The sequence below is a fragment of the Canis aureus genome, chromosome 1 (genome assembly GCF_053574225.1).
Source record: "Canis aureus isolate CA01 chromosome 1, VMU_Caureus_v.1.0, whole genome shotgun sequence".
Taxonomy (NCBI): Eukaryota; Metazoa; Chordata; class Mammalia; order Carnivora; family Canidae; genus Canis; species Canis aureus.
The window spans coordinates 44,957,736-44,976,801 of record NC_135611.1 but is presented as its reverse complement, the minus strand read 5'-3'; the positions used below and the strand labels follow the sequence as shown (position 1 = coordinate 44,976,801).

The window sequence follows — 19,066 nt, the reverse complement described above, 5'->3', positions numbered from 1 at the left end:
TTTTGTCCAGTTAAAAGCTTCCTTATTATCCACTCTGAGAAGGTGAAGTGGAAATTTAATAATTCTTAAGGCATAGTGACATATTTGGGAACACATGCTAAATGCTACAGAGAAGGTTTTTCTTATTGACAAGAGATCAAATGTGGACTAGGGATTTGGGGAAACTTCTGCTGAGTTAATGAGGTTTGAGCTTCTCTTTCCTATTATCTTTGTTGTTCGTTCAGTTCTACTATGAAGGGCTGATTATATGCATGACCTTATGTATAAAAGTAGCCCATGGGCTCATGAGTCATGGAGTGTAGGATATCAAACTTCTAGAGAGGCACTATGAATTTGAATGAGGCTATAGGAAGGGAGTGATTAAAAATGGCTGGAGGGACTGGGGAAGACTTCCTATAGGATGGAATAGTTGAACTATATCTTGGAAGAAAAGAAGAGGAGGGAGGAACAAACCAGATTGGAGTAGAACAAGGAAAGGCCCAGAAACATGATGTGTACAAGCTGATTAGAGGATGGGTGACAAGATCCATTGGACATGGCAGGAGCAGTCCATGGAGAGTTGGAAAAGAACATAGCTGAACGTGACGTAAAGTCTCATAACAGCTCTGCATGTTAGGAGAAAAAAGTTTCTGAATTTAAAAAACATGTTAATTACTATACCATTTCCTAAAACCTAGTGTGGAATTCTGGGAATGTGTCTGAGTTTTTTGGGACAGTGATGGGTGAGAAAAAATGGAATGAAGTGGCTGGTTGAAATCAAATGGCAGACTGAACTCATTTATTGATGTGAATGGGCTGAAAACGGAAGGGTTCATAAAGACTTTGGAATAAAATTATAGCTTAAAATATGAGTTTAGTTTCAGTCAGAATCATCAGAGACTGATTCAGTAGTTCAGGAAATAAACAGTTGACTTTTATCTTGTTCTGTGTTGAAATCTTGTTAATTAGACTTAAATTAAAACTAATTAAATGAAGGAAAGGCACAGTTAAGTGATGGGTGTTTCTTAGAATGAAGTTGGGTTAGTACTATTGTTCTTGGACTGGCAGAGTTGCAACCTGTCCCCTTAGGAAAATAATGTCAATAAATATCTAAAAGGTGATTCATTGTGTAAGAGTAGACATTTGTGTTTTTATGTTTATCTGAAGGCTCAGAAAATTATTTACTAGGCTCAGTTCATTTAGCCAATGCCTGTTTATTCATCAAGCATTTTTTAAAAAAGATTTTATTTACTTATTTATGAAAGACACAGAGAGAGACAGAGAGGCAGGCTCCTTGCAGTGAGCCTGATGTGGGATCCCTGACCCCAAGATCACGACCTGAACTGAAGGTACACGCTCACCACTGAGCCATCCAGGTACCCCTTACTCCTCGAGCATTTATACTGAGTCCTTAGTAGTTACTGTTGGTAGGAGGAAGAGATCCATAGAATCTCCATAGTTAGAATGTCATGAGTTTGCTTAAGAATCTCAGTAGAGGGCAGCGGGGTGGCTCAGCGGTTTAGTGCTGCCTTCAGCCCAGGGCCTGATCCTGGATACCTGGATTGAATCCCACGTTGGGCTCCCTGCATGGAGCCTGCTTCTCCCTCTGCCTGTGTCGCTGCCTCTCTCTCTCTCTCATGAATAAACAAATAAAATCTTAAAAAAAAAAAATCTCAGTAGGAAGATTAAAAAAAAATTAAGGGACACTTTGAAAGATTTTAGTTGAAGTATAGTTGACATGCAATATTATATTAGTTTCAGGTATACAATATAGTGATTCAACATTTATATACATTACAAAATAACATAACAAGTGTAGTTACCATCTATCACCATACAGATTCCCTAGGCTGTACTTTTCATCCTTGTGATTTATTTTATACCTGGAAGCTTATACCTCTTAATCCAAAATTAAGGTACACTTTGAAATATTATGTGAGCATATACAAATGTTATTTTATCAACCACATATATAAATGTGAGAGGGATTGGGGGAAAAAATCACCATCCACATTGCATTCCAAGATAAAAATCTGAATCATTCTTAGGCTTTTCTCTCCTTCATTTGCCCCCAAACCACCATACTCAACTCCACCACCCATTCACTATGTCCCCAATATCTACTTAGTCTACTGCTGAAGCATAATCTGTGTTTCTTAACTGTTACCTCTGCCTTTGGCCTGTTACCTAGATCGGTGGTTCTCAAAATATGTTCTCAAGATCCCTGGGGCCCCTGAAACCCTTTCAGGGGGGATCCGTGAGATCAGAATATTTTTGTCATAATAGTGAACCTTATTTTCTTCACATGCTCTCATTCGTTAAGGAGTAGAAAGCGGTGTTTTCAGAAGCTATAGAAACTATGATGATGTCATGTCTCTGATGGCTAACAGAATATGTGCTTATGTATTCTTGTATTTTAGAATTCCTCAGTTTTAATTTGTAACACAGTAAAAATGGAACCCCTATAACCCATGTAAATGAAAGTTCCTTGCTGTCTTCAGTAATTTTTAAGAGGGTAAAGGGGTCTTGAGACCAATAATGTAAGACTTGCTGGCCTAGATGAATGCCTTACCTAACAGGTCATTATACTTCTCATGCTTCTTCAGTCTCATCCCTTCCCCTGAGGATGTTACTTTGTCCTTCACGCAGGTGATAGAGTCACCTTTCTGAAACATAGGTCTTCTACTTGCCTTGGACTTAGAAACTTCCAAAGGCTTCACACCTTTGTTTTTTGTTTTTTTTTTCTTTAATAAAATGACACCATAGACTAGCAGCAAAAGGCTGTCACAATCTGTCCTAAATCTTCCTTGCCAGTTCCATCTTTCACCATATACCATACCACCTGCACCTTAGCTAGTTAGCACTAAAGATGGCTAAAGACAACAATTCAATGAGAATGCTTTTTTATTTTTTATTTATCTTTTAAATAGGCTCCTCACCCAGCATGGGGCCCAACGTGGGGCTTGATCTCACGATTGACTCTGAGATCATGACCTTAACTGAGATCAAGCATCAGATGCTTACCAGGCTCCCCGGAATGCTTTTTTAGTACCTTCATAAACAGAATGGACCATTTCCTTGTTTATTACAGCTCTATTCATTTTAGCAAAGATGTGGCAACAACCTGAATGTCAATTGACAGATGAATGGCTAAAGAAAATTTTATGTAAATACAATGGTATACAACCTTAAAAAAGAAAAATTCTTCAATGTGATAATATGGATGAACTTTTTTGTAAATAAAATATTTATTTTTTAAAGATTTTATTTTTAAGCAGTCTCTCTACCCAGTGTGAGGCTTGAACTTAAACCCTGGTATCAAGAGTCATACCTCTACTGACTGAGCCAGCCAGGTGCCCCAACATGCATAAACTTTGAGGACATTGTGCTAAATGAAATAAGCCAGTCATAGACAAATACTGCATGATTCCACTTATATGAGTTATCTGAAATCAAATGTATAGAATCAAAGAACGGAATGCCACTTGCCACAGGGTGGAGGGAGAGGGAAATGGGGAGTTACTAATAATGTTTCAGGCATAATGTTTCAGTTAAACAAGTAGAGTAAGTCCTAGAGATCTGCTGTACAACTTTGGACCTATAGTCAACAATATTGTACTGTACACTTAAAAATTTTGTTAAGAGGACTGATCTTTTTTTTTTTTTTTTTTAAAGATTTTATTCATTTGACAGAAAGAGCATGTGGGTGCATGCACAAGCAGAGGGGGCAGTAGAGGGAGAGGGAGAAGCAGGCTTTCTGCCAAGCAGGGATCAGGTACCCTGATGTGGGGCTCAATCTCAGGATCCCGGGATTATGACCTGAGTTGAAGGCAGATTCTTAACCGCCTGAGCCACCCAGTCACCCCAAGAAGGTATATCTCACATTAAGTGTTCTTACCACAACAAAATAAAGTAATAAAATCTTAAATTATTGCCAAATAAAACAAGACCAGCTTCAGAATCTGTCTTCCCAAAGTATAATGTTTATACCTTTATCATTTATTATAGTCTGACTTGTGTAGTGATGGGGTATACTTATCCTCACAGATGCTTAGCACATTTTCTTGAAAGCACTTTGTTTTTGCTTTTTTTTTTAAAGCACTTTGTTGAATAAATGAAGGGATAAATACTTGCAATAACTAGATTCTGTTATCTGCATATGAAAGCATTCTGTAGTAGGCACAGATTTAGTGATAAGATTATTAAGACTGATTTTTGAACCTATTTACCTTATGAGATACAGAAGGACATTAATCTCATTATTTATAAACATGCCTTTGTTTAAAACAGCATTACTCAGTCTGATTACTCACTTTGTTATCAAATTAGGTTCTAGATGGCTTTGATCTCTTTTCAATCATATATTCATCTTGAAGCATTAGGATTTGCCACCACTGAAGTTATTAAAAGGAATTGTGTCCTATGACTCTAGACTTAATTACAGTTCTGTTCTATTCCATTCCATTCCATTCAGTAGGCACTTATTGAATTAGCCGCTCTGTAGATGGAGATGAGTGATACAAGGCTCTTGCCTTTGAGAAGCTCACAGGCTAATATGGAAAACATAGATAAACACATAAACACCACTTGTCATGATAAGAGCAATAATAAAGGAAAGAGGTAGGACTACCCCCCAAATGATTAATTCTCTCTTGGGTTGCTCGTGATGTGATGATAAGGAACAGTTTTTCAGAGAATGCGTCTCTCAAGCTGGGGTCTTAAGGAAAATTGGAACTTTTTCAATGGTTGGGTGAAGGGGAGAAGGTTTCAGGGAGGAGGACACTTGTCTCAAGGGAAGTGGTTTAAAGGAAACCATTGGAGAGGAATGAATATCAATGAGTCTTGAGAGCTTGGCAGGGCCTAGATCATGGAGGTCTCATTTTTCACGTTTGGACTTGATTCTGCAAGTGCTAAAGAATTCCAAGCGAAGAATTCTAAAGTTATTTGGAGTAACAGCAGGATTGAATTAAGCCTGTGCCTGCCAAGGGTACTACTTTGGAGAGCCCAAACTCATTCGAGTATTTAAGTTTTGGTATATTTATTTTGAAAAATCATCTACAGCATTTTAGATATTATTTCATATAATACATGTTTTTAAAAAGGGTAATTTCTTACCCTAAGGCGTTCATTTATTTTGCAAATATTTGTTGAGCTTTTACCATGTATCAAACCCTCTTCTATGAACTTAGGAAATGTCAGTGAACAAATAGACAAAGACGCCTGTCCTCATGCATTGCATACTCTAGTTTTCTTAATCCATAGTCTATCTTGAGTGACCTAATCCATGAGTCTATCATAGTGTGAACACACTATACAAATATTTGGATGGGAAGGGGACAGTGAAGTTAAAGCACAGTAAATAACTGCTCTTCCCCTTTTCCCTAAGGAGTTCTTTCCTGAGAGGTATGCTTTTAGGTAGGTGATGGGTAAAAAGATAGTGTGGCAAGCCAGGAATCAGAGGGCTATAAGAGGCATATGCTTTTTTCTCCTAACCCTGTCATCAGTGATTTAAAAAAAAAAAAAAAAAAAAAGGTCCTTCTTGTTGTTGTTAGAACAGTTTGAGATTTACAGAAAAACTGAGAAGATAGTATAGAGATTCTATAGAGAGATTCTATATAGAGACTCTATATATAGAGTATAACTTTACCCAGCTTCTTCTATTATTAACACCTTACATTATTAGTATGGCGCATTTATTACAATTAATGAACCAATATCAATAATATTATTATTCACTTAGGTTTTTACTTTATGCAGATCTCATTAGTTTTTACCTGATATCTTTTTTCCTGTTCCGGGATTCCACCCAGAATGCCACACTAAATTTATAGAGGGCACCTGGGTGGCTCAGTTAAGTATCTGCCTTGGGCTCAGGTCATGATCTCTGGGTCCTGGGATTGAGCCTCCTGTCGTTGGATTCCCTGCTCAGCAAGGAGTCTGTTTCTCCTTGTCCCTCTGCCTCCGCCCCCATCCCCACCCCCACCCTTAAGTAAATAAATGCGCTCTTAAGTAAATAAATAAAATCTTAAAAAAAAAATAGAATGCCTCATTAAATTTATAGCCATCTCTTAGGCTCCCCTTGGCTGGAAAGTTTTTCAGTTTTCCTAGTTTCAGAGAGTTTTGAGGAGTACTAGTGAGGCATTTTGTAGAATGTCCTTCAATGGGGATTTACTTTATGTTTTTCTCATGATTAGATGGGGTTATAGTTTTTTGGAAGGAAGATCATAGATGTGAAGTACCATTCTTATGACATCATATTGAGGGTACATGCTGCCATCATGACTTACTGTGGTGTTGACCACAGTCATCTTGTTGAGGTAGTGTTTGTGTTTCTTCACACTGAAGTTATTCTTGCTTCTCCTTTCCACACTGTCCTCTTTAGAAAGGAAGTCACTATGGGCAGCACTCACACTTAAGGAGTAGGGAGTAGGGAGTTATGCTTCACGTCCTTGAGGATAGAATATGTATATAAATTACTTGGAATCCCCACAGGAGTTTTGTCTCTTCTCCCTCATTGATTTATTTATCATCAGTGATTTTTTTTTTTTTTACAGTTACCATGAATCATGTACTCAGTAAACAGATATTGAATGCCTGCTATATGCAAGGCATTAATCACACATTTTTTAAAGATTTATTTATTTAAGAGTGAGAGCATGTGTGTGTGCACGAGTGTGTGTGGGGGGAGTGGAGAGAGAGGGAGAAGAAAAGAATCTCAAGCAGACTCCCTGCTGAGCACAGAGCCCCATGAGGGGATCGACCCCATGACCCTGAGATTATGACCTGAGTCAAAATCAAGAGTCGATTGCTTAACCAACTGAGCCACCCAGGCACCTCTAATACATTTTTACTGAACAATATTTATTTTGGTCTTCTCAGAAACAGCTGCTTAGAAATGGAGAAATCTGATTTCCTGCCTTGCCTCTGACATTACCTTGCTAGGAGGCTTCATGTAAGTAATTTCACAACTAAGCCTCAGTGTCTTCTTTTAGAAAATTAAATGGTTGAAAGAGATTAATTCTAACATTTTTTCCAGGTTTAAAATTGTAGGATTATATAATATATTCATAGAAACAGGCTTCAAATTGTCTGCAAAAGGGAATTATTAATATCTGCAGTGGGCTGGTCCAACTCAAATGAAATCTGTGTGTAAAATCTTCCTTGTCACTTGCCTCAGGGAATGTATCTTTTGTCTGGTATGTTATTTTCTTATGGCTCAGTTAAAATATATATGCACAATGAAAGTATCAAGTAGATGAAGTTAACTTGTTAGTAGTGTATTTTATGACCAAGAAGAAAATGCCAGAGCATTAGCAAATGACTGATTTATGGATTTAATAGAAACCACTACCTATGGAAAAAGCAACATGGAATAAAAACAAAGTGAAGGAGTTTGGAATTTCTTCTAATTCCAGATTGGGGTGGTATAGCCAAGGAAAAGCTCATGTGGACTCTTCCTCCCTATTATCTCTGTTGGGAATAAGAAATACAAGAAAAAGTAAGAAGAGCTGATGAAACCTGAGGATAAGAAGCACTGTTTAGGTTTGAGAGAAAAATATAAATATAAACATTCATTACGGCTTACAGTGTTCCTCTTTGGCTTTGGAGGAGGCTCTAGGAGGAGGTCTCAGTATAGAGTGCCAGTTGGCCCTTGGCTTCATTTTAGGGAAAAGGGGAAGTAACTTTTTTCTACTCCTGCGCTTTGCGAACTTAATCAGGCTTTTTAGGGCAGCTGGAGCCTCTCTTCTCATTGATGAATGTCTTTTAATGCATTTCTTGCAAATGCTATTATGGATGTTCTTTCCAGTATTTTCTGGGAAGATTCATTCTTATAAAAAGTCAATAGTTGTCAAGGTAAATGGTAGTTTTTTTTTTTTTAAGATTTTATCTATCTACTTCAGAGAGAGAGATAGAGAACAAGCATGAGCAGGGGGAAGGACAGAGGGAGAAGCAGACTCCCCACTCAGCAGGACTCGATCTCAGGATCACAGGACCCCAGGATCATGACCGGAGCCGAAGGCAGATGCTTAACTGACCAAGCTACCCAGGCGCCCCATGGTAAATGGTAGTTTAATATAAAGACCGGAAGCCACCAGGCCAGGCCTTGCCCCATGCTCCCTCCCTATTGCCAGTTGTACCACTTTGGGCATGTCAGTACTGTCCTCAGGCTACAGCTCCTCCTGCTGCAATATAAGGAACATTTTACGTGACTATTCCCGAATTACATAGATGGCCTCTTGAGGTCTCTTCCAAGCCTGTTATTTCCTGGAGTGGCAGATCCAAAGCTGTTCAGGTCAGCACTGAGATAATGCACTCGGTGTCAAGTTTGCAGAGTGCCTAAGACATGCAAAGTGCTGTACTAAGCATTATGGAGGAGAGGTAAGTAAACTAGAGTCCTCAGGAACTTAACAGTTTTGTGAGGGAAACAGACATTCAAAACAAGTATAATTCAAAACAGCCTAGACAAAGCCTGCAGCGGGAGGATTCTCATCTCTCCCCTGCAGACTGGGTATTCCTGTGCCTGGAAGGAGGGACGGATAGAAGTGGGGAAGGGGGAGGAAGAGATATTGAAAGGAGCATTGAGTGTAGCAGATTTTTCTATTTGGCAATAGTTGTGGGGACACAGAAAGGTGAACCCAACTCCTTGACATGAGCATAGGCCTTTTCCAGCTTTGTTTTCTCTGTCCTGTGGCCTTGAGGCTCAGAGCCAGCAGCTGCAGGAGGAAGACTGAAGAGAAGGGGCTGCCACCATCAGACCCGGGAAAGTCCCTGGTGTGTCTGTCTGTGTCAGGAGCGTGTCAGTGTGTCTCAGATAAAGTTGGCAAATGGGTAGGGCCCCAGGATGGGCCTGTGAAGAAGGGGCCTTCTGTGCCCACAAGGAGTAAATGGGCCCAAGAGTTTGCGTGGGAGGGGTAGGTGTGAATGATTGAGAGAGACCTGCTGTGGGATAAGGGCTCTGAGGCAGGGCACTTGGTCTCTCTAGGTGACTCTAGGTGACTGGGTGAGGGGAAGGGGCAGGCATCAGGCTCAGGGCTAAGTGATTTACAGGACAGCTAATTCATTTAATCTGCATGAGATTGGTGTTAATATTCCCATTGTACTGATGTAAAAACCAGAGGTTCTGAGGCCTTAAATAATTTACTGCAGTTGTCAGAGGTAATGACAAAGCCAGGATTAAAAGCAGGACGTGTCTAAATCCATAACCCATGATTTTTCTGTTGCCTGTGTTGCCTCCTGTGATGACCTATTCTATATTATCTGAGTGATGCTTAAACAGCCCTCTCAACCCTGGAATGGAGAGGCCACTGGGGTACCTTCCATCTATCTACCTGATGTGCGGTAGCAATTCCATTATGGGACATCCATTTTTTTTTTTAAGGTTAAGAAGAATGATCTCTCTTCAGCCTGTCTCCTGAAGGAATGCCACGTCACTATAATTACTCACTTCATTGAATATCAGCCATCTCCTCCCACTCCTGCTCCCTCCTGTTAAAGAGTTCTTTAGCTTTTTTTTTTTTTTTTAAGATTTTCTTTATTTATTTATTCATGAGAGACACAGACAGGAGAGACACAGGCAGAGGGAGAAGCAGGCTCCCTGTGGGGAGCCCGATGTGGGACTTGATCCTGGGACTCTGGAATCACTCCCTGAGCTAAAGGCAGATGCTCAACCACTGAGCCACCCAGGTGTCCCCTACTCCTGCCCTTAACCAATGTCAAGAACTATGATGATTGGAGGTTTTACCCTCCCTCCAAGTTAATGTTAGCTTGTTAGGGTTTTGTGGAAAATGGCAGAAGACATGAAGCTCCAGGGTCAGAGACGAAGGACTGTCTTAAACATGGCACAGTAAACAGCAGGAGTACCACCATGTCTGTCCATTCCCTTGTCCCCTAGTCCCACAGGGGGCAGTATGGAGGGTCTTGATGGATGCCACGGGGGCAGTAGGTTTGAATCATAGCTGGGGAATACCGAGCTTGAGGAACCCACCATTTTATAGCAAGCAGGAAGCAAGACGACTTTTTTTTTTTTTTTTTTAATGTGGATGGAGACATCTCCTCACCCCCAAGGTTGCCATGAGCAAATATGATTCTGAGAATGATCTGAGTAAAGAGCAATCAGGGTTTGCATTTTTGGCATTCTCAGGAGTGTGAGAGACCCTCTGAATCCTGCCTCCTAATAAGTAACCCCTTGGTCCTATACTGTCTTGACTTTAGGCAAATTTTCACTTATGTCTGCTACTACATTGCCTATTCTGACTTACAGATGCTAGAGTCAAATTCATTAATTTTGTTTCATATAGCATTTCATTAAAGGAATGGTGAACTGGACTCTAATACTTGCAGTATTCACCTCAACCATGCTCCCCAGAACTCAACCAACTGCAAATAAGTCCTAGGGGGACAGGTGGATTTTTTTTTTTCCTTATAACCAGTATATAGTCTAAGACCACTCTGTTATCCATTACAATTTGTGCGTGGGAGTTTAGACTGACCTACAGATCTTTATTATCGTTTTTTAAATTTTTATTTATTTATTTATTTTTATTCTTTTTTAAGTTGCATTTTATTGGAGTTCAAATTGCCAACATATAGCATAACACCCAGTGCTCATCCCATCAAGTGCCCCCCTCAGTGCCCGTCACCCAGTCACCCCCACCCCCCGCCCACCTCCCTTTCCACCACTCTGCCAGCCTTTTTAGCAGAGGGGTCTGATTGGGTTTCTTTTTTTTTTTATAAATTTATTTTTTATTGGTGTTCAATTTGCCAATATATAGAATAACACCCAGTGCTCATCCTGTCAAGTGCCCACCTCAGTGCCCATCACCCAGTCTTAATATCATTGACAGTAGTTACAAATGGCAATAGATGGGTCAAGAAGTAAGCCGTATTATCAGCGAAGGGGTATTCTGTGATGTCAGGCCAAATAGAATAGCTTAGGACCAACCATGTCCACATGAGTCTTTCTATTTTTATAGCCATGGATGGAAATGATAAATCCAGCAATGTATTAGATTGCTAACTGTAGCTGCTGCTTTACTCAGATGGGCCATTTGATTATTTTATTAGGCTATGGTGCTGGATATAGGCAACTAAAAGAGCATTAATTATACTTCCCCTCCATGTCTACCCCTATGACTTAACAAAACCCATATAATGGTGACCTAAATCAAATTTAGCAAAAAATCCCAAACTAGAGTGACAAACGTTCTTTTGTATGTGAGAGAGTATGCCACAGGATATCCCTCCACTGGGAATAGGGGTCCAAGGTGTTCCCTTGGGGACTGTTACTTTCCCTCTATGGTTATAAAGTCAGTGTTTTCCATACCAGTAGCTATAATGACACTTCCCTCTCCCTTTACCCAGTCATTCCCTAATTGAACCCAGACTTTTTGTCTGGAAAAATCAGGTAGAAGTGGGACAAGAGCATTCTTTAAAAATTTATAGAGACCAATTTTGTCCTCCTCCTGGCATATGTGGGAACTCATTGTACCCAAACAGGTGGTCATTGTCTTCATGATCTGAGACTGTTGGAATTCAGTGATAGAATCTAGGTAGCTGAACCAGATTTAAGTTTGGATGTGGTAGGTCCCCTTTTGGCTGCATTGCCACTCAGAGAATATACCAAACAGGCTGGCCTGAGGTTGCTATTAGGGGAGAAAGACATGTCATGCTCAGAAATTATTAGGGTGGAATGTTGGATTTTCAAAATAGGTATATATAACCCCTTTCTTCCTGATCACTACCCTGGATAAACCCTTTTTGGGGATTGCTGCATTCAGTAGCCAAACTACCTTACTTGTGGACCACGAAGTATAAAAAAATTTTTCTTCTTTTTCGTATATTTTTTGTTGGAGTTCAATTTGCCATAGTATAACACCCAGTGCTCATCCTGCCAAGTGCCCCCCTCAGTGCCCAGCACCCAGTCACTCCATCCCCCCACCAACCTCCCCTTCTGCAATGCATTGTTCATTTCCCAGAGTTAGGAGTCTTTCATGTTCTGTCACCCTCTCTGATTTTTCTCACTCATTTTCTCTCCTTTCTCCTATAATCCCTTTCACTATTTTTTATATTCCCTGTATGAGTGAAACCATGTAATGTTTGTCCTTCTCCAATTGACTTATTTCACTCAGCATAATACCCTCCAGTTCCATCCACGTTGAAGCAAATGGTGGGTATTTGTCAATTCTAATGGCTGAGTAATATTCCACTGTATACATAGACCACATCTTCTTTATCCATTCATCTTTCGATGGACACTGAAGCTCCTTCCACAGTTTGGCTATTGTGGACATTGCTGCTAGAAACATTGGGGAGCAGGTGTCTTGGTTTTTCACTGCATCTGTATCTTTGGGGCAAATCCCCAGTAGTGCAATTGCTGGGTTGTAGGGCAGATCTATTTTTAACTCTTTGAGGAACCTCCGCACAGTTTTCCAGAGTGACTGCACCAGTTCACATTGCCACCAACATTGCAAGAGGGTTCCCCCTTCTCCACATCCTCTTCAACATTTGTTGTTTCCTGTCTTGTTAATTTTGACCATTCTCACTGGTGTGAGGTGGTGTCTCATTGTGGTTTTGATTTGTATTTCCCTGATGGCAAACGATGTGGAGCATTTTATCATGTGCTTGTTGGCCGTGTGTATGTCTTCTTTAGTGAAGTTTCTGTTCATGTCTTTTGCCCATTTCATGATTGGGTTGTTTGTTTCTTTGCTGTTGAGTTTAATAAGTTCTTTATAGATCTTGGATACTAGCCCTTTATCTGATAGGTCATTTGCAAATGTCTTCTCCCATTCTGTAGGTTGTCTTTTAGTTTTGTTGATTGTTTCTTTTGCTGTGCAGAAGCATTTTATCTTGATAAGTCCCAATAGTTCATTTTTGCTTTTGTTTCCCTTGCCTTCATGGATGTATCTTGCAAGAAGTTACTGTGGCCAAGTTCAAAAAGGGTGTTGCCTGTGTTCTCCTCTAGCATTTTGATGGATTCTTGTCTCACATTTAGATCTTTCATCCATTTTGAGTTTATCTTTGTGTATGGTGTAAGAGAATGGTCTAGTTTAATTCTTCTGCACATGGCTGTTCAATTTTCCCAGCACCATTTATTGAAGAGACTGTCCTTTTCTCAGTGGATAGTCTTTCCTGCTTTGTCGAATATTAGTTGACCATAGAGTTGAGGGCCCATTTCTGGGTTCTCTATTCTGTTCCATTGATCTATGTGTCCGTTTTTGTGCCAGTACCACACTGTCTTAATGATCACAGCTTTGTACTACAACTTGAAATCTGGTATTGTGATGCCTCCGCCTCTGGTCTTCTTTTTCAATATTCCCCTGGATGTTCGGGGTCTTTTCTGATTCCACACAAATCTTAAGATTATTTGTTCTAACTCTCTGAAGAAAGTCCATGGTATTTTGATAGGGATTGCATTGAATGTGTAAATTGCCCTGGGTAGCATAGACATTTTCACAATAGTAATTCTTCCAGTCCATGAGCATGGAATATTTTTCCATCTCTTTGTGTCTTCCTTAATTTTTTTCAGAAGTGTTCTGTAGTTTTTAGGGTATAGATCCTTTACCTCTTTGGTTAGGTTTATTCCTAGGTATCTTAAGCTTTTGGGTGCAATTGTAAATGGGATTGACTCCTTAATTTCTCTTTCTTCAGTCTCATTGTTATTGTACAGAAATGCCACTGATTTCTGGGCATTGATTTTGTATCCTGCCACACTGCCAAATTGCTGTATAAGTTCTAGCAATGTTGGGGTGGAGTCTTTTGGGTTTTCTATGTACAGTATCATGTTATCTGTGAAGAGGGAGAGTTTGACTTCTTTGCCAATTTGAATATCTTTTCTTTCTTTCTGTTGTCTGGTTGGTGAGGCTAAGACTTCTAGTACTATGTGGAATAGCAGTGGTGAGAGTGGACATCCCTGTCGTGTTTCTGATCTTAGGGGAAAGCCTCTCAGTTTTTTCCCATTGATAATGATATTTACTGTGGGCTTTTTGTAGACAGCTTTTAAGATGCTGAGGAATATTCCCTCTATCCCTACACTCTGAAGAGTTTTGATCAGGGATGGATGCTGTATTTTGCCAAATGCTTTCTCTGCATCTATTGAGAGGATCATATGGTTCTTGTTCTTTCTCTTGTTTATGTGATCTATCATGTTGATTGTTTTACGAGTGCTGAACTGACCTTGCATCCCAGGGATAAACCCCACTTGGTCATGGTGAATATAATCTTCTAAATGTACTGTTGGCTCCTATTGGCTAGGATCTTGTTGAGAATTTTTGCATCTGTGTTATCAGGGATACTGGTCTATAATTCTCCTTTATGGTGGGGTCTTTGTCTGGTTTTAGAATTAAGGTGATGCTGGCCTCATGAAACGAGTTTGGAAGTATCCTGTCCCTTTCTATCTTTTGGAACAGCTTTAGTAGAATAGGTATTGTTTCTTCTTAAACATTTGATAGAATTCTCCTAGAAAGCCATCTGGCCCTGGACTTTTGTGTCTTGGGGTTTTTTTGATGACTGCTTCAATTTTCTCCCTGGTTATTGGCCTGTTCAGGTTTTCTATTTCTTCCTGTTCCAATTTTGGTAATTTTTGCATCCATTTCTTCTAGATTGCCTAATTTATTGGCATATAGCTGCTCATAATTTGTTTTTAAAATCGTTTGTATTTCCTTGGTATTGGTTGTGATCTCTCCTCTTTCATTCATGATTTTATTAATTTGAGTCTTTTTTCTTTTTAATAAGGCTGGCTAATGGTTTATCTATCTTATTAATTCTTTCAAAGAACCAATGTCTGGTTTTGTTGATCTGTTTTACAGTTCTTCTGGTCTCTATTTCATTGAGTTCTGCTTGAATCTTTATTATCTCTCCTCTTCTGCTTGGTGTAGATTTTATTTGCTGTTCTTTCTCCAGTTCCTTCAGGTGCGATGTTACCTTACATATTTGAATTTTTTCCAGTTTTTTGAGGGATGCTTGTATTGCAATGTATTTCCCTCTTAGGACTGCTTTTGCTGTGTCCCAAAGATTTTGAATGGTTGTATCTTCATTTTCATTAGTTTCCATGAATCTTTTTAATTCTTCTCTAATTTCCTAGTTGACCCATTCATCTTTTAGTAGGATGCTCTTTAACCTCCACATGTTTGAGTTTCTTACAAATTTCTTCCTGTGATTGAGTTCTAGTTTCAAAGCATTGTGATCTGAAAACATGCAGGGGACAATCCCAATCTTTTGATATCAATTGAGACCTGATTTGTGACCCAGTATGTGGTCTATTCTGGAGAAAGTTCCATGTGCACTTGAGAAGAATGTGTATTCAGTTGTGTTCAGATGAAAAGTTCTGTATATATCTGTGAAATCCATCTGGTCCAGTGAATCATTTAAATCCCTTGTTTCTTTGGTGATGTTGTGTTTATAGTCTGTCATTTGCAGGAGGTGCCATGTTGAAGTCTCCTACAATTAGTGTATTGTTATCTAAATATCTCTTTACTTTGGTTATTAATTGATTGATACACTTGGCAGCTCCCACATTAGGGGCATAAATATTCATGATTGTTAGGTCTTCTTGTTGGATAGACCCTTTAAGTATGAAATAATGTCCCTGTTTATCTCTTACTACAGTCTTTGGGATAAACTTTAACTAATCAGATATGAGGATTGCTATCCCGGCTTTCTTTTGAGGACCATTTGAATGGCAAATGGTTCTCCAACCTTTCATTTTCAGGTTGGATGTGTCCTTAGGTATAAAATGAGTCTCTTCTAGACAGCAAATAGATGGGTCTTGCCTTTTTATACAGTCTGAAACCCTGCATCTTTTGATGGGATCTTTTAGCCCACTCATGTTCAGAGTAACTATTGAAAGATATGAATTTAGTGTCATCATAATACCTATTCAGTCCCTGTTTTTGTGGATTATTTCTTTGAGCTTCCTCTTTTATTAAGGTCCCCCTTAATATTTCTTTTTTTTCCCCTTAATATTTCTTGAGAGCTGCTTTGGTGGTCATGTATTCTTTCAGTTTCTGCTTATCTTGGAAGCTCTTTATCTCTCCTTCTATTCTGAATGAGAGCCTTGCTGGATATAGTATTCTTGGATGCATCTTCTTCTCATTTAGGATCCTGAATATATCCTGCCAGCCCTTTCTGGCCTGCCAGGTCTCTGTGGAGAGGTCTGCTGTTAATCTAATATTTCTCCCCATATAAGTTAAGAATCTCTTCTCTTTCTGCTTTAAGGATTTTCTCTTTATCTTTGGAATTTTAAAGTTTCACTATTAAATGTTGAGGTGTTGAACGGTTTATTGATTCGGGGGGGGGGGACCTCTCTGTCTCCTGGATCTGAATGCCTGTTTCCCTCCCCAAATTAGGGAAGTTCTCAGCTATGATTTGTCCAAATATGCTTTCTGGCCTTCTGTCCCTCTTGGCATTTTCTGGAACCCCAATTATATGTAGATTCTTCCTTCTGAGGCTATCGTTTATTTCCCTTAATGTTTCCTCATAGTCTTTTGTTTTTCTCTTTTTCCCTCAGCTTCCTTTCTTGCCATCAACTTGTCTTCTATGTTACTCACTCTTTCTTCTACCTCATTAGCCCTTGTCATTAGGACTTCCAGTTTGGATTGCATCTCATTTAATTGATTTTTAATTTTGGCCGGATTAGATCTAAATTCTGCAGTCATGAAGTCTCTTGAATCCTTTGTGCTTTTTCCCAGAGCCACTAGTAGCTTTACAATTGTGCTTCTGAATTGGCTTTCTGACATCAAATTGTAATCCATATTCTGTAACTCTGTTACAGAGAATACTGTAGAGAATACTGAAGAGAATACTGTTCTGATTCTTTCTTTTGTGGTGAGTTCTTCCTTCTAGTCATTTTTCTCAGTGCAGAGTGGCTGTATGAGCAGGCTGAGACAAGAATATCAAGCACGACCTAAGTAAATTTCATCCTAGATGATTCTGACAAGGTCAGAGGCCAGAAAATAAAAACAAAGATCAGAACGAAATAAAACAAAAGGAACAAAATAAAACAAAAGGACCTCTAAAGTGAAAAACAAATTTTAAAATAAAATAATAAAAAATAAAAGGCCAGGAATCCCAGAGAAGAAGAAAAAAAAGAAAAAAGAAAAAAAAATAGAAGAAAAAAAGGGGTGGGGGAATGGGAGATGGTGGTGGTGATGAAGTTGTAGTGGATGGAGAATGTAGTCTACCTGAGGGGTCCTAGAGGGTGATCCTCTTAGTTCTGAGTGTATTAAGTTCTATATGTTAGAAGATGCTCAGTCCCAAATTTATATAAACCAGAAATACTTGTAGAGAGCCCCACTATTGACCACCAAAACATAAATGAGATAAAAGAGGGGGGCAGAATGGGAATGAAGAGAGAATATAATCTCACAGAATGAATCAGCACGGTGTACCACTTGGTTCTGGGTGCATACTGGTCATGTTCTAGAGGGTATTAACTTCTGCCATTGTTGAACAAAATGAGGCAGAGAAAACAAAACAAAGCAAAACAACAACAACAAAAAACATCTCATATATCTCCCAAAATTAAATTGAGTATATTGAAGGGAATCTAGAAGTGGAAAATATATCTAGGACCTGCAATTGTAGAAATATGAAAGTCAAAAAGGAAGAAACTTAAAAATGAAGAGGTGGTAAAATATTGTAGTTAAGGTAGGAAAAGAGAAAAAAATATTGGAAATTTTTAGTCTGATATAAAAACGAGTTGTACTGGAAAAAAAATAAAGGAGGGATACCCTCTAGTTCTATATACTATAAATCCCTCGACTTCCCCTGGAGCTTTCCAGCGCTTGCTCGGCCAAGAACTTACTCTTCCCCTGTCCTTCCAGCTGGTCTTCTGGGGGGAGGGGCCTGCTGTGCTGACTCTCAGGTGTGTGCACCTGGGGGAGCTGCTCCGCCCCCTGCCAGGTGCACGGCCCAGTGGGAGCTGTTTATCCCGTGAGGCCCCTGTCCCCTGGCAGCCCCGCCCCTCCCAAGGCACACGGTGACACCAGGAGGAACAACCACAGTGGCAGCGGCCGGCTCTCCAGCCCTGGAGTCAGCTCCCGCAGTAACTACTGCAGCTCCCAGTCCGCAGGGGCCCGGATGCTCCGGGGGCGGGGGGGCACTGACTTGCACAGCTTGGGGACAGCTTGGGCAGGAGTGTCCTTGCTGTCCTGTGCTCTCCTGGCCTCTGCCTGTCCCGGGGTGAGCCCAGGTCCGGGCCCTGCGCTGCTGGAATTGTGCTCCCGGCCGCGGCTCCTGAAGGCAGCAGGTGCAGCCCCCTCCGCGTGGAGCTGCGACCTGAGCTGCTTCTGAGGCCCCACCAGGTGTGCGCTCCAGCCCTTTACCGCGCTTGCCCGCGGTGTGTGGCGCGCTCTCCCCCGGGGCACACCTCCTCTGTTAGTGACCCCGGGAACCTGGGGGCTCCACTGCTGCTCCTGCGATTCTGCCCAATTTACCTGCTAAGCACTTTTCCTCTCGAGAAGAATCTGGTGCGGATTTTTAAAGTTACCGCTTCTCCTGGGCTGGGCTTTCCTGTCCTGGAGGCTTTCGCCGCGGGGCCTTAGCCTGACTCCTTGCAGGGCCCCTCCCCCACTTGATTCTTTTTTATTTTATTTTTTCCCCACCTTTCTACCTTGTTAGAAGCGAAAACTCTTCTCTCTGTAGCGTTCTGGCTGTTCTGTCTTTAAATCTCAGGTCGAATTCGTAGGTGTTCAGGATGATTTGAAGGTTATCTAGGTAAGTTGGTGGGGCCAGGTGAGGTGAGGACCCCTACTCCTCCACCATCTTGCCCCCAGCAAAATTTTTCAAGTCAGAATCTTTTTGAAATGATTTTTGATGAGTTTGGTCCAGTGTTCAGCAATCTCTGAGACCTATGGATTTGAGGGAGCATGGAGTACCTATCAAATATCTTGACTATCAGCCCTTGTTGGGTGGTCTTTACAACATAAGGTATACCATTTTCTTATTATAAATTATCCAGAAAGCAGAAAAAATGATACCATTCCATTTCCAGAGCCACAGTGGTGTGGCCAGAGTTGACAGATTGGACTAGTACACCAACACTGTACCCTGAAAAAGTGTCAACAGTGGTGAGGTTCCAACAGTATCTCTG

The 19,066-nt window shown here is 40.4% G+C and overlaps 1 long non-coding RNA gene across 2 annotated transcripts in view; it reads right to left on the bottom strand.

The window, feature by feature from the left end:
* The window catches only part of LOC144314087 (uncharacterized), a 33,346-nt gene extending 28,927 nt beyond the window's left edge, over positions 1 to 4,419 (bottom strand). For both annotated transcript variants that reach the window (XR_013379743.1, XR_013379738.1), the window contains exon 1: positions 4,293 to 4,419. This is a non-coding gene — a long non-coding RNA (uncharacterized LOC144314087). The remainder of the gene's footprint in view (positions 1 to 4,292) is intronic.
* Between the last annotated feature and the right edge of the window lie 14,647 nt (positions 4,420 to 19,066).